Consider the following 12,193-nt stretch of genomic DNA (forward strand, 5'->3'; position numbering starts at 1 on the left):
CAATGTGGGTGCCAGCCCTTCAGGAGGCCACTTACTCTGCAGGCTCTTTGTCATAGAAACATGCGGAAATAACTCCTAAAACTAACCCCCAAACTTTGTTTATCTTGACCATCGCACAAAAAACCTGCTTATGTACTGCTGGAAGCGGGGTAACAGCACGCAGGCAGCCCAGGCTATTGTAACATTCAATTAGTGCTCGCTTACACAGTGCCTTGAATAATTCACATGAAAAGTTGACATTATTATTATTATTGTTGTTATTATTAAGCTAACAGTATATTCTCTGTGGAGCCCATGAAGAGGAGCTGACGCACAAACAGCACATACAGTAGCAACTGCATGTGAACAGTGCCCCAGGAGTTATAAAGGAAAAAATTACCTTAATAATGGTTCCTCTGCTGTGGTGGGATTTTCCTCTCTTTAATTATAGTTGCTGTTTTCATTTGAAATTGATTAAGTGTTTTAGAATGTCAAACAGAACGGGTCCTTTTCAAAAGAACACTCAAGAGAGCCAGCCCCAACTAGGAGCGTAACATTTTTATTTCTTTTAAAGGGACTTGGAGTTTCTTTCTTGCCAAATGGGAGGAAAAGGATTGGATTTGGTGCTCTCCCTATCACCTCATGACTTTTTAAATCATAAGGAGAGGTGGATGCCTGTGCCATGGCACTGTCTGAAGAGAGTAAGACCTCACGAGAGGGCTACACTAAGGGGAATCCACCATGCTGATTTCAATTATGTGCATTAGATGGAAGAGGCAAGAAGAGCTGGCAAGTGTAGCTATGTGTGGAAGTTACTTGCATACTTACCTGCAATCGCTAGTCCAGAGGGTGGGGTATGTACAGCTTCCGTAGTGGAGGAGGGCGCTCATCCACTGCATAGTTTTGAAGAGGTTTTAAGAGTTATAACGCCATTATATGATTTATGAGAGTTAAATTAAAGAATTCATGTGTCTATTACTCTCAGCAACATTTTGGTATTTCTCTTCCACTTTCGTACATGTGGGTCATAACAGCTTCCAGCAGTGCTGCTCAGAAGTAGCTATTGCAGTTTTGGTAGTGTCATATCATTTTTCTACCAGTTTCACTATGAATTGATACTGTCAGGGCATTACAAACCTCTTACACAATCACGGTTTATCACCGAAAGAGGTGCTTCTGTTGGGGAAGTTGATGCTTTTGCAATTTCTGCTTTAACACTTCTGCTGCCCTCTGGTGTCTTGGACATCCTGAACAAGGAATCTCCTCAGAGAAACACCCATGGTTAGGAGAAGAACAATTACAGAGCAGGCTTGTACCTGACGAGAGCAGAAAAGTGAGGAAAGCAGAGAAGTACTTTCCACAGCACCTTCACAAGGACGTTCCTTGATTTCTCTAGGAAGAGGGAGAAACTGGGAGGACACAACAGCTAAGTTTTCCCATTGCGGCAGTCCTGTGCTCCCTCCCTGAGGGTGGCATGGTCAATGGACAGGAATATGCATGAAGACTGATGCCTTACAGAATTCCTCTTGCAGGTATTTCCAGCAATTCAATCTTTAGTCATTTCACTCAGCATTTTCAATCAGTTTCAAAACAAACTAATAACAATAGCAACTTTCTTCACTTGGCAAAAAGAACACAAACCGGAGAAACAGCAGCATTCCTTTCTACCCATTTCACCCTCTACAGCTGTAGTCAGCCTGGTTTGCTATGATAGGTTTCCTGTGGTATTACTTGCAGCATAGCTGTAGTTTGGGTTTATTTTCCCCAGGAAACACCAGTGTAATTATTTTGAAAATTAGATTTGTTGGAGTATTTTCAGTGTCCCATCATTGACACAGTTTAGTTGAGTAAAACCTTGCTGAAGCCAATAGAGATGTTCCTGGTCCAAGTCAGACTCTGGCCTAGAAAAAAGTAAAACGGAAGATGTCATGTTCCAAAAAGTAGAGTGACATTTAAAGAAGATGAGATAATCAACTAAAATACTTGTAGGCTTATTTTAAAGACAAAAGCATTATCTTGGAAAAAAAAAAAAAACAAAAGGTGCATGACTATTTCTAATATGACTTCAAAGTGTCTTTGAATTTGAAAAAATCCAGGCTGCCACTGCAGTTTTGGCAAGAATACTTAAAGGTTAGCATATCCTTACTGAGGCACCACAATGGTATCCAGAAATACATTTCAGACCACTGGAATGTCTTTGGTCATAACATTGCATCAGAGTTACATAATTATGATCGCAACAATGATCTTTTGTTGTTAACATTTATGACATTTCATAATTGATGTGGCGATGACATTTCACTGACATAATACATTGAGCTTGTCTTGCAGAGTAAAGGTACAAAGACCTCTCCAGCATTCATTTAGGGCTATAAAGTAGCTTTATGAAGGGTCACAACCAGGCAAGTTAGGGTTCTTTACTTTCCTAAATACAATGTGCTACAAAAGCTACCATTAATACCAGGCCTCTGACTGGTTTTGTTTGTATTAAGGGAAGTACAAACACAGAAAAAACAAGGTGGTCTATGCCCTTGAGAGTGTCTTTCTTTTATTGTAATCATTTCCCTTCCGTGTTTGTCACTCTGATAGTGCTCCACTGTGCTGGGGCATGTGAACCTGACTGACAACTGGCAACAAACACATGAAAAGATTATGTAAAAAGATAAGTGGACCAGGTTATTTCCATTGCCCAGGATAGATAAAAGGCAGAAGCTAAACAACTAACACTGGATAATGGCTTTTGAGGTAGGGTTTTTTTTTTCAGTTGCTTAAGTTTAATGACCAAAGGTAGTGATAGTAGTAAAAGCAAACACACACCTGTAATCTAACCGTGCCCATTTAAATTTAGCTAAAAGTAATTTCATAGTATGTGGGCTGATTGTCAGAGAGTAAGCATTCACAGTTTCTGCTGAGTTTACTTGGAGGCTGCAATTGCTCAACATCTCTTAAAGCATCCATCTGCAAGGTGTCCTGCAAGGTAAAGCACGTATTCTACTGAAAGGCTTTGACTAAAGAGGACTCCAAGAGTCTCTGGGTTTCAGTATATCCGTGTTAAGCTACTGTTACTACTGGCATCAGGATCAGCCAGGTAGGCACATGCCTGGGGCAGAGCCACGTGGAGTTCAGATGCTTATAGACCAACACTTTGAAATGGTACTTTCCCACTGAGAATGTGTGATCTTCACAAGCAAAATGGATAGCAGATAAGGAAAAGATGTAATTTCCCTCACTTGCTATAGCTACTTTACTACTGGAAGGGCAAAAGACTGCAAGATGAAGTGTTTTGCCCATGGTGGTGATGTGGCAAGTCTGTGGCAGAGCAGTGAAATACATTTCTGTGTCCTGAACCCAGGCAAAGTGCTTTAACTGCAAGACCAACCTTCACACTGCAATTAAGTGATTAATGTTAATCTTGTAGCTGGTATAAATAGAGCTACATACATACTGGGTTTAGTACAATTTAGGCAGCTCATGTATATGATTTTTCACATCAGGCTGGACTATCTGTAAGATTAATACTTGTACTTTAATGTTAGCCCCCCGCTTCCAGCTGGAGTGTGGACAGAGATGCAGGTCAAACAGCAGGAGCTAGCTTTCTGGTGCTCCAAGGCTTTGCAACTCCTTGCCAGCAGCTGCTGCCGAAACCATGTTTGACTCCTCACTGCTCCCTGAAACATCCTACACACAGTAGCAGCTCATGTGTGGTTTTGTTGTTTGGGGTTTTTAGGCCACACCTGACAGGGAAGTGTTAAGTGTAAGCTCAGTCAAGCTGCCAACTCCAAAGCAAAAAATAAACGCTAAGTAGACTTCAGATATGAGAGCAGAGGTGGAAGGAGGATGTATCCACAGTCCATGTGACAGGGGGTTGGTTCCTATGAAATGATCCTTCCCCTTGTCTGGCTCAGCATCCTCCCTGCTCACTGCTGTATGCATAGCTGTAATTTGAGGCTCTGGGTCCTCCCAGGGCCCCAGACAGAGCTGGAAGCTGAGAAGGATGCAAAGGGTCCAAGACGGAAGAAGCTACGGACAGGGTAAGATGGAAACAACAAGCAGCAGGCAGCAGCAGGGAAGCAGTGCTGGAAACCCCTTGCAGTGATGAAAGAAGGAAACCCTCTGACACTGCTGCTGGAAGGCTGGCTGTGTGGAAGAGCTGTGCTGGGGCAGGGAGGAGCTGCGGAGGCTGGGTCCTGCATGGCTGCTGAGCTGTCAAACAAGAGCTGGGACACTCAGTCGACCCACTGTCCGTGTCCAGTGGCTTCACAGCCCCAGGGCACCCCCAGCCTGAGTCAGGGCTCTGGGTGGGAGCTCCACATTCAAGCCCTAAATAAGCTAAAACTCAAGGTTAAACTGCTGCGCTCCTTTTCCCTTGCCTTCCATGGGATCTTTTCTCTTTGCGATCCCATCTTCCAGCCTGATGGGAGTAGTGGGAAACCAGACCCCATTCCACAGGTTCAGGAACCTTCCCGTGGGCAGGCCAGAAGACAGAAGTCTGTTGCCCTTGGCTTTATGTCTGCTGGGGTAGCCATGAGGTGTTCCCACCTAGGCATGATCCGTCAGTTATTCTCCAGCCAGTGCAGATGCCCTCACTGGCGACTGGGTGTCTGCCCCCATGCCTGACCAGGGGGACAAGCTGTGAGGGTGGGAAGGTAATTCAGCCTTGTTCCTTTTGGCCTGACCTTCACCAGCGTCCTATTGCTTTTTACAGAGGTGCCAAAGGAAGCAGAGGTGCCCCAGCGGTGCAGCTGTGGGCGACGTGGACACGTGCCCAACAGGAAGTAGCCTGAGACAATGGAATTCATTGCACACGTATGTTCTTTGTTGATGGCCGTGCTGGAAACAGTGACCCACATGTGGCAGTTTTGATGTCCCCTCACCCCAGCCTCTGCTCCCCTCCTCTCAATTGTGAGTGACTCATGCAGAAAGCTACACATTCTTCCCCAGGGACAAGATGAATAACAGCCCCACTCACCTTTCTTCTGTATCAGTGCATTAGTGCCTGAGATCCACTGTGCTCTCACTGCAGCTTAAAATGGAAAGGCTATTGCTTTCCCAGTGTCCCAAGTAATTGCTTCATCTGCTTTTACCTACCTGTACCTCTGCTAGGCAAGGCAGTATGCACAGGCTCCTCTGAAGAGGGTATTAATGGCATTTATCTACTGCATGCTGAAAAATCAGGAGCTTCTCCCCTCCCCCTTTTGCTCACTCTGAAGGAAAACAGAAACAAAATAAAAGTCGCGTTTGCAGCACAGTGCCGCTGGTACAGTTATTCTATGGGGAAAACCTGATATATCCACCTATTGTCTGAGCCACTACTAAGAGACCTTAGTGAATGAGCAAGTTACGAAAACAGGTATCCTTCCTTAGAGATTAATGTGATTATTTGCGTCTGATATTTCCTGCAATACAGCACAGATTGTTTGTGCCGATGGACAACTGAGAAATACGGCTTTCCACAAGGGGGGAAGGACTGTTGCAACACACCTTTATTGTCCTCCTCTGGAACATCATACTAAATTTGTTTTCCATCCATTCCTGTAAATATATTTCCTATAATTGCTGTTATGTCAGATGCACTGTAACCCGTCCCTTCCTACGTCAGCTGCATTGTTGTAACCCCCTCTCCAATGTCAGGAAAACTGTAATCCTCCTCTTGCGTTACAGACGAGCTGTATCTCTGACATTCAATTGCATTCACCCCAAGTCAAACGGAGCAGGGGCAGAGAACAAAACACTAGTTTCAGGACCATGAATTTAATGAGTTCTGTGGCTTTTTGGGCATGCACGTGGGTGTTTGAAAGTAAGATCAAATGCACTTTACACGCTCAGGAGCTGGCTTTCTCCAGTCACAGACCAGACAAAGGTTACCATCGGTGCCAAACACAAGCTCAACAGAATTTCTGCATGGCACTGAATCATGCATCATGCATTCTTACACACTGGTTCTGCATGTAAGCTGTGGTGAAGGGGAAAACAATAAATAATATTTCAGAGCTCCAAGGGTTAGCAAAATTCTTGCTTCGTAAGCCCCAGCTGATGAAATTACTCCAATGAAGAAGGAATCGGGGAGGTGGGCTGGCTCACAGTTTGTGAGTGGGACACCAAGTCAATCTATTTTCAAATGTGTGCATGCATGTTATGCTTCAGTCCCAGAGGCTGAGCAAGAGCCTATGAGCAATAATACATGCAAGGCAAATTTCTTACCTGCAATTCTTGGCACAAACCAAACCTGAGTTTCCAGAGAAGCAAGTACAGGGCATATGGCATCTAAATATATGTGATCACGGATGACAAGAAACACGGAATAATTTTTTGGATGGAGTTGTTAGTTAACATCCTGGAAATATCTTTCAGAAGACAGATACAAGACAACTCAAAACCAGATGGTTTTTCAGTGATTATTTCAGAAGAGCTTTAAGTTTGAGGTGGAGTAAGCAGTTTGTGCTACTGGAGAAGATTGATTGTGATGCCTCAAACAGGAAACCAGATGTTCGTAATTCAGCTAGAACTACTCCTCTTGTTACACAGCTGATATAACCAGAGAGCCCAAAGCTTTGTCCTAGCATTCAGCAGGATGTGTTATCTTCAAAGTCTTGATGTTGCATGTTCTAGATCAGTTTCTGGGTTGGCTCAAACTATTTATTTTCTGTCAATAGCGATCACCTCTCAGAAGTTCAGTGATACAGCTTTTCTCTCTCTGCTCAATTTATACTTTTCTGCTCGGCAAATGTTTCCCTGGTCTTGTAGTACATACTGGGAGAAAAACTTTACAATTAGATCTGCAACTACTAATCTTGCTGGTTAAGATAGACAGTGTCTTTGTTTAAAGATATGCCTTTGTAGAAGGTTTGATCATTATGTGAATATAGCAAGATCATATTCCATAGGTATTTATTTGAAAGAACAACACTGCTAGATGCATAAAACATAGAGATCAGATTGGGAGGAAATCTAGTTAGACAGCAATTCTTACTGCAAGAGAAAGTTGGGAACTGAACTCAACTAAAGCTTCTGGTCACCTAGATGCCTGAATAGGAGCTGAGCTTTGTGGTATGGATTCTTCCAGTCAGCGTGATCCTACTTTGGTAAGTCACTTATGTCAGCATGGGTTTTAGAGCTGAAAGCCTCTAAATTCTGTAATTCATAATAGAAAGAGGAAGAGCATGAAGAAGGAGAACAAAATGGGTATTGATTTGCACTGGGTTCCAAACCCCTTCTGGCTGGTCTGTGTGTGGATGTGCCTATGCACTGCCCTGTAGCTGCAAATGGCACATCCCGCCAGGGGTAATGGCCTGGGACTGTGGTAATTGCATGTACAGTCTGGAAGGCCTCTGGAGGTATTTTCTTGCTTCACTGTGTGTCAATAAAAGCCAATGTGATGGCCAAAACTTTCCACAGACTCATTTGTTATTGACAATAAGAGATACTAGATAAGAAAGTCAATATATTTTCATCTTCATCGCTTTGACAGCATGAAATTATTCTGGTGGTTTGTGATATCAAATGCAATCTGACCTGGGATTTGAGGCTTTAACCTATTAGCGATATTGATAAATACTTTCCTCAATCAAAAAGTAAATTTCTTACCTTTGAAATCAAAGTGATGAGCCCTAAAGGAATATGTGCCTTCTCTGGTAGTCCTAGAAGGTGCTTCTGATGCTTTTGGGAAGTGAAATAAGTTGTCTTACAGAACACACATTGAAATGAATGAACACAAGCTTGCAGTGTAGTATGGACAACGAACGGGAGAGAGCAACACTCATCACAAGTAGGATGGGGCTGTGGTGAGAACATCTATTACCACATCTTCACAAGACAGAAAGGTATTATGAAGGAACCTACAACAGACTCCTCTGTTTTCAGAATCTCTCTTTTTTTTTCTTTCTCTCTTTTTCATAAACAAGAGGCTTGTTAAATAACACAGCAGCCACATGAGCATTTAGAGAGAGTGTACTAATGCAGCAGCCTTTATGAAAAGGAAATATTGGTTTGGGAATCAAGGGTTAGAAAAAAATGCCAAGATCAAACCCACAGAATGCGCAATGAGTATTAAAGGCATGAACGGCAGTACAGTTCACCAGGAGATCCAATGCTGGTCACTGGAACAATTCTCCGGGGAATTTCCAGTGATAACGAACTCCCAAGACTCTTATTTACAGCCTCAAAAACAGACAGAAAGACAGTTTCTGTTGAACACATTGCTAACGGCAAACTGTTTGCCCAGCGTTATTGGATAGCAGAGTGGGGATATGTGGCTCATCACCTGTGAAGAACCTGGGACTTGGGGTCTGACTGCTCACTACATCATGAGGAAAATGTGGGAATGCCTGAAGGTGAATTGAAGGAGGTTATCACTGGAGCTTGGATGGTGGAAACATAGTGATAGGAAATAGCAATACTGAACTGGTACTGCAGACTGGGGGGTGTAACAGGCTCCTGAGCAGAAAGAAACCTGCAAAAAATCGATGCCAGCCATCAGAGAGACAATTAGCAAGGAGAGGGACTATTTCTGGTGATGGAAGTGCGCCTTTTCCTGACAAATGAGTCAGGGACCCACAAAAATTCTGTAGGACAGGCTGCTCCACCTGGAAGCTGCGTCTGGAATCACCAGCAGCTCTCTTCAACCAGGGCTTCACTCGGAGGCCTGCCATTGTGTGCATAATGTGTGTGTGCATCTGGAGGAGGAATCTCCTCTAAATCACCTTGAGCTGCATGCATGGAGGCAACGCGCCCAACGCTTGGCATTGCCTACCCCTAGCAGACTGCGGTGGCCCAGGACAGAGGGTGAACCATGAGGAGACAGGTGCAGATGCCCTTTGTATGGAGGATGTCCACATTTTGACGGTTCACATTTCCATTTGGAATGAGCTCTCAGAGGATATGTCCTTGCCAACTGCATGGTCACATCATCACATCCTGACACAGAGGGACCAGCAGTTTTGCGCTGCACTGGCAAATGTCACTGGAAAGGACAGGGAAACTTTGCAGAAATACCACTTGCGTAGGCTGCTGGCCTTTACGGTCTCATTGGTGAATCGTTTTTACATAAAAGCCATTAGTGGACACAGCAGAAACGCAGCGAGTCATAAAACAGTCGTCCTTATAAACCCAAGGCGAAAAAGGCCTGGAGTAATGACAGCAACTTTTTGTCACTGGAGTAGTATGAAAAAGCTGGGGACTCCTGCTGAATACACAGCAAAGAACATGCCAGAGCAGGGAGCAGCCAAGCACTCCTGGGGAAAAAAGGATGGTGGAAACATAGTGATAGGAAACAGCAATACTGAACAGGCACTTCAGACCCACTGCTTTTCGAACTGTGGGTACCAACCATCCCCCTGCCAGATGGGAAAGTCTGAGGAGGGACAGAATCAGGCACGCAAGCCTTGACCCTTCCCTTGCTGCATGCTGCCTCTGCAGGCTCCATTTACTTGCTGCCAAGGTCAGGTGAGGGAAGGTTTATATACCTTGCCAGCTCCTTCTCCCAGGAAAAGCCCTGGTCTCTTGCCTTCCGCTACTGGATCTCTTGACACTAGAGGTCTTTGGGTAGCATACAAAGTGCATGCCTGAGGCAGGAGGGACTCCACGCTCTCCTTCACAGCTTTTAAAGCTAGCTCCAGATGTCCAGGTGGGAGCAAGCCAGGCTTGCTTTGTGTCCTGTCCTCCATCCTTCCTGGCCCTGGGGGCAGCCCAAGGGGAAGGGTTACTCCCAGGGTTCCCAAATGGCTCGGTTTCATCTCCCAGTGGCTCCCAGTGGCAGTTGATTATCCTTGAAAGCCCTCACAGCTGTCGAGTCTTTCATTTGCTCTGGAGCCAGAATAACTGGTGTGCTCCAGGTCCAAAATAGTTTAAGACAACTGCATCCTGTCCATCTAAAAGTCACCCTGCAGGTTCTTGCAGATGCCCCCCAGCAGCTGCTTAGTGTTTACGCACGCTGTTTAACAGCTGTATTTTGGAAAGGGAGAAGGGATTCCTGTAACATATACAGTTGTCTCAACTGCCTTGGAAAGAAACAGCACACTGTCTGTCCCGGCTTGACTGAAAATGCCCTCAGCCAGTGCTAACTGTGCCAAAACCATAATTACCTCGTCTTCCTTGTTCTTCTGGGCTGAGAGCTGTTTTTTATAGGTGATAATAGCAGTGCTGCTTCTTTCCCTAACAACCTCCTGTGAGATGCTTCTGACGTCTCTGTCTTGAATTCGCAAGTGCAAGAAAAAGAAATCCCCTACCTGCTCTGTAACCACCTGGCACAGAGGCAGGATATTCTGCCTGCTTTGAGGCAGATCAGCTTTTGGCTGCAGCATCACCTGATGTTGAGAGGTAATGGAAGAAGGTGCACGCTGCCAATAGAAAACAGATTGTGGTGGTGTGGTCTTCCGCTTCCAAAGCTGCAGTGCTTTTCTGCGTAAGCAACCCCACGCAGTCAGTAGATCGGTGCATCCTCATTATTCACCCTGCAAAAAATACGAAGCCTCTGCAAAAATTTGGCTGAGTGTGTACAAAGGATTTGGACAAGCTCTGGTAGCGCTCCAGGTACCCCACAGAGTGGACATGGTGAGTCTGGCAGGGTTGACTGCCCACCCACTAGGTTAGATTTTCTGCTCAGTGACCAGCATTATGGTTTGACTTTAATTAACAAGAAAAGGGGGGAAAAAAACCCGAACGCCTTTGCATCATAGGCATTTTCTTCTCTCTAATGGCTGTGATCCAGCATTCACCTTCCTCCTCTACTCGCTCCTGGGGAAAGACCCTTTATATCAAACAGTTGTGTCAGCACAAAGATGCATTTGCCAGATCAGTAAACAGCAGTGAGATACGAAGCTGCAATCAGGCTGAACTTCTGTTTCAATGACTAAAGAGTTTGAGCAAATGCAAGTAAAGGAAGGTATTTGACCCTCCGCTTCAACCATCATCCCCAAGATCAAGGGTCCTGTTGACTCAGGAGACCAACCTATCAAGAGGTCAACAAGAGATCTGTGAGTAGGAACATCCTTTTTCCTCCACACCATGAGGGAGTAAGTCATGAAGGAGACTGGTTCATGATGAAGATTTCTCTGACATGCAGTCTTTGCAGAAGGAACAAGCCCCTCAGTCCTAGGTTGCATGGAGGAGCCCAGTGCAGTAAATGAGCCACAGGTAGTTACTTATGGTAACCTGCATAAGTAAGTGAAGGAGGGCACATAGACCTGCTTGTCCATGTTGCCTAACTGCTAGCTTATTCTGTGGGTCTGTTTTGGCCTGCTCCAACCAGCTCTCTCCAGCACAAGTTTGCTCAGAAGGGGCCTTACCCTATGCAGTGGAAAAGTGAGTGAACAAGTGCTGCACAGGGTTGGTCTGTAGGCTGCGGGTATTTTGACTAGCAGGATGTGAGTTTTCAGGATCTGGCCCCTGGGATCTGATGCACAGCCCAATGAGCATCCACACTAATTCAACAGGCCCAGGACGAACAATGCCGACTTCCCCCCTCCTGCATATGAGGCATTTTTAATGTCTTCATTGTGTTGAACAGTGAAAATGAATGCTTTCCTAATAATTGCTCTCAGGGAGAAGTAGCATTATAGTCAAGGCGTCCTTCAGAAAAACTATGAGTCAGAGGAGAGGTAATTCCAAGACAATCTTGCTGTTAGCGGGGGTCCAAGCTATGAAGATTTTGCGCAGCTCTGAGCAAACAGAGCAGAGATCCCAGTAGGACTGTAATTTTGAGTCTGTCATCCTTTATTTTCCCTTTTTCTATGAAGATGTGTCTGTTCTGAACTCCACGCCAGGCTTATTGCATTGCCTGTGTTTGCAGGGGTAGAAGTACCCTTTGGATATGTGGCTTGCATCATTAGTCACAGACTTTGATCCTTCTGCTCCCATTTCCTCTGTGGCAAAAGCCCAATATCCTTCTTTTTGACACCACTCTGCAGGGCTCAGTCCTTTCACCGCTGCACTGAACAGCACTGCAATGTTTTCAATAGCTCCTCAGGAACCCAGTGACCCAGCTGCAGCCCAAAATATTCTCGTACATATGTGTTAATAACATCCAAACATTGCTGAGCAGTAAAATGCAGCAGGGCTAGTGCAATGCTTCTAGAGGACTGCGTAGCCCTGTCTGGGGGGTTGGCACATGAAATGGCCAGCTGTCTATAGCATGTAAGCTTTGCTAATGGGTCGGACACGTCAGACAGGTGGGCTGGGCATTTAATCCCTCATGCATTTAATCTGCCTTTCAGACCAG

The 12,193-nt window shown here is 45.0% G+C and overlaps 1 protein-coding gene and 1 long non-coding RNA gene across 2 annotated transcripts in view; one reads left to right on the top strand and one right to left on the bottom strand.

Moving 5' to 3' along the window:
* RRP1B (ribosomal RNA processing 1B) overlaps positions 1-12,193 on the top strand; it is a 158,547-nt gene that overhangs the window by 18,370 nt on the left and 127,984 nt on the right. The window lies entirely within an intron of this gene.
* On the bottom strand, positions 1,681-5,171 carry LOC136013332 (uncharacterized). Its single transcript, XR_010612228.1, has 2 exons — positions 5,068-5,171; positions 1,681-1,880 (listed from the first exon to the last, which is right to left on the bottom strand). It is a non-coding gene; the product is annotated as an uncharacterized LOC136013332 (long non-coding RNA).

This window comes from Lathamus discolor, chromosome 4, assembly GCF_037157495.1.
Source record: "Lathamus discolor isolate bLatDis1 chromosome 4, bLatDis1.hap1, whole genome shotgun sequence".
Taxonomy (NCBI): domain Eukaryota; kingdom Metazoa; phylum Chordata; class Aves; order Psittaciformes; family Psittacidae; genus Lathamus; species Lathamus discolor.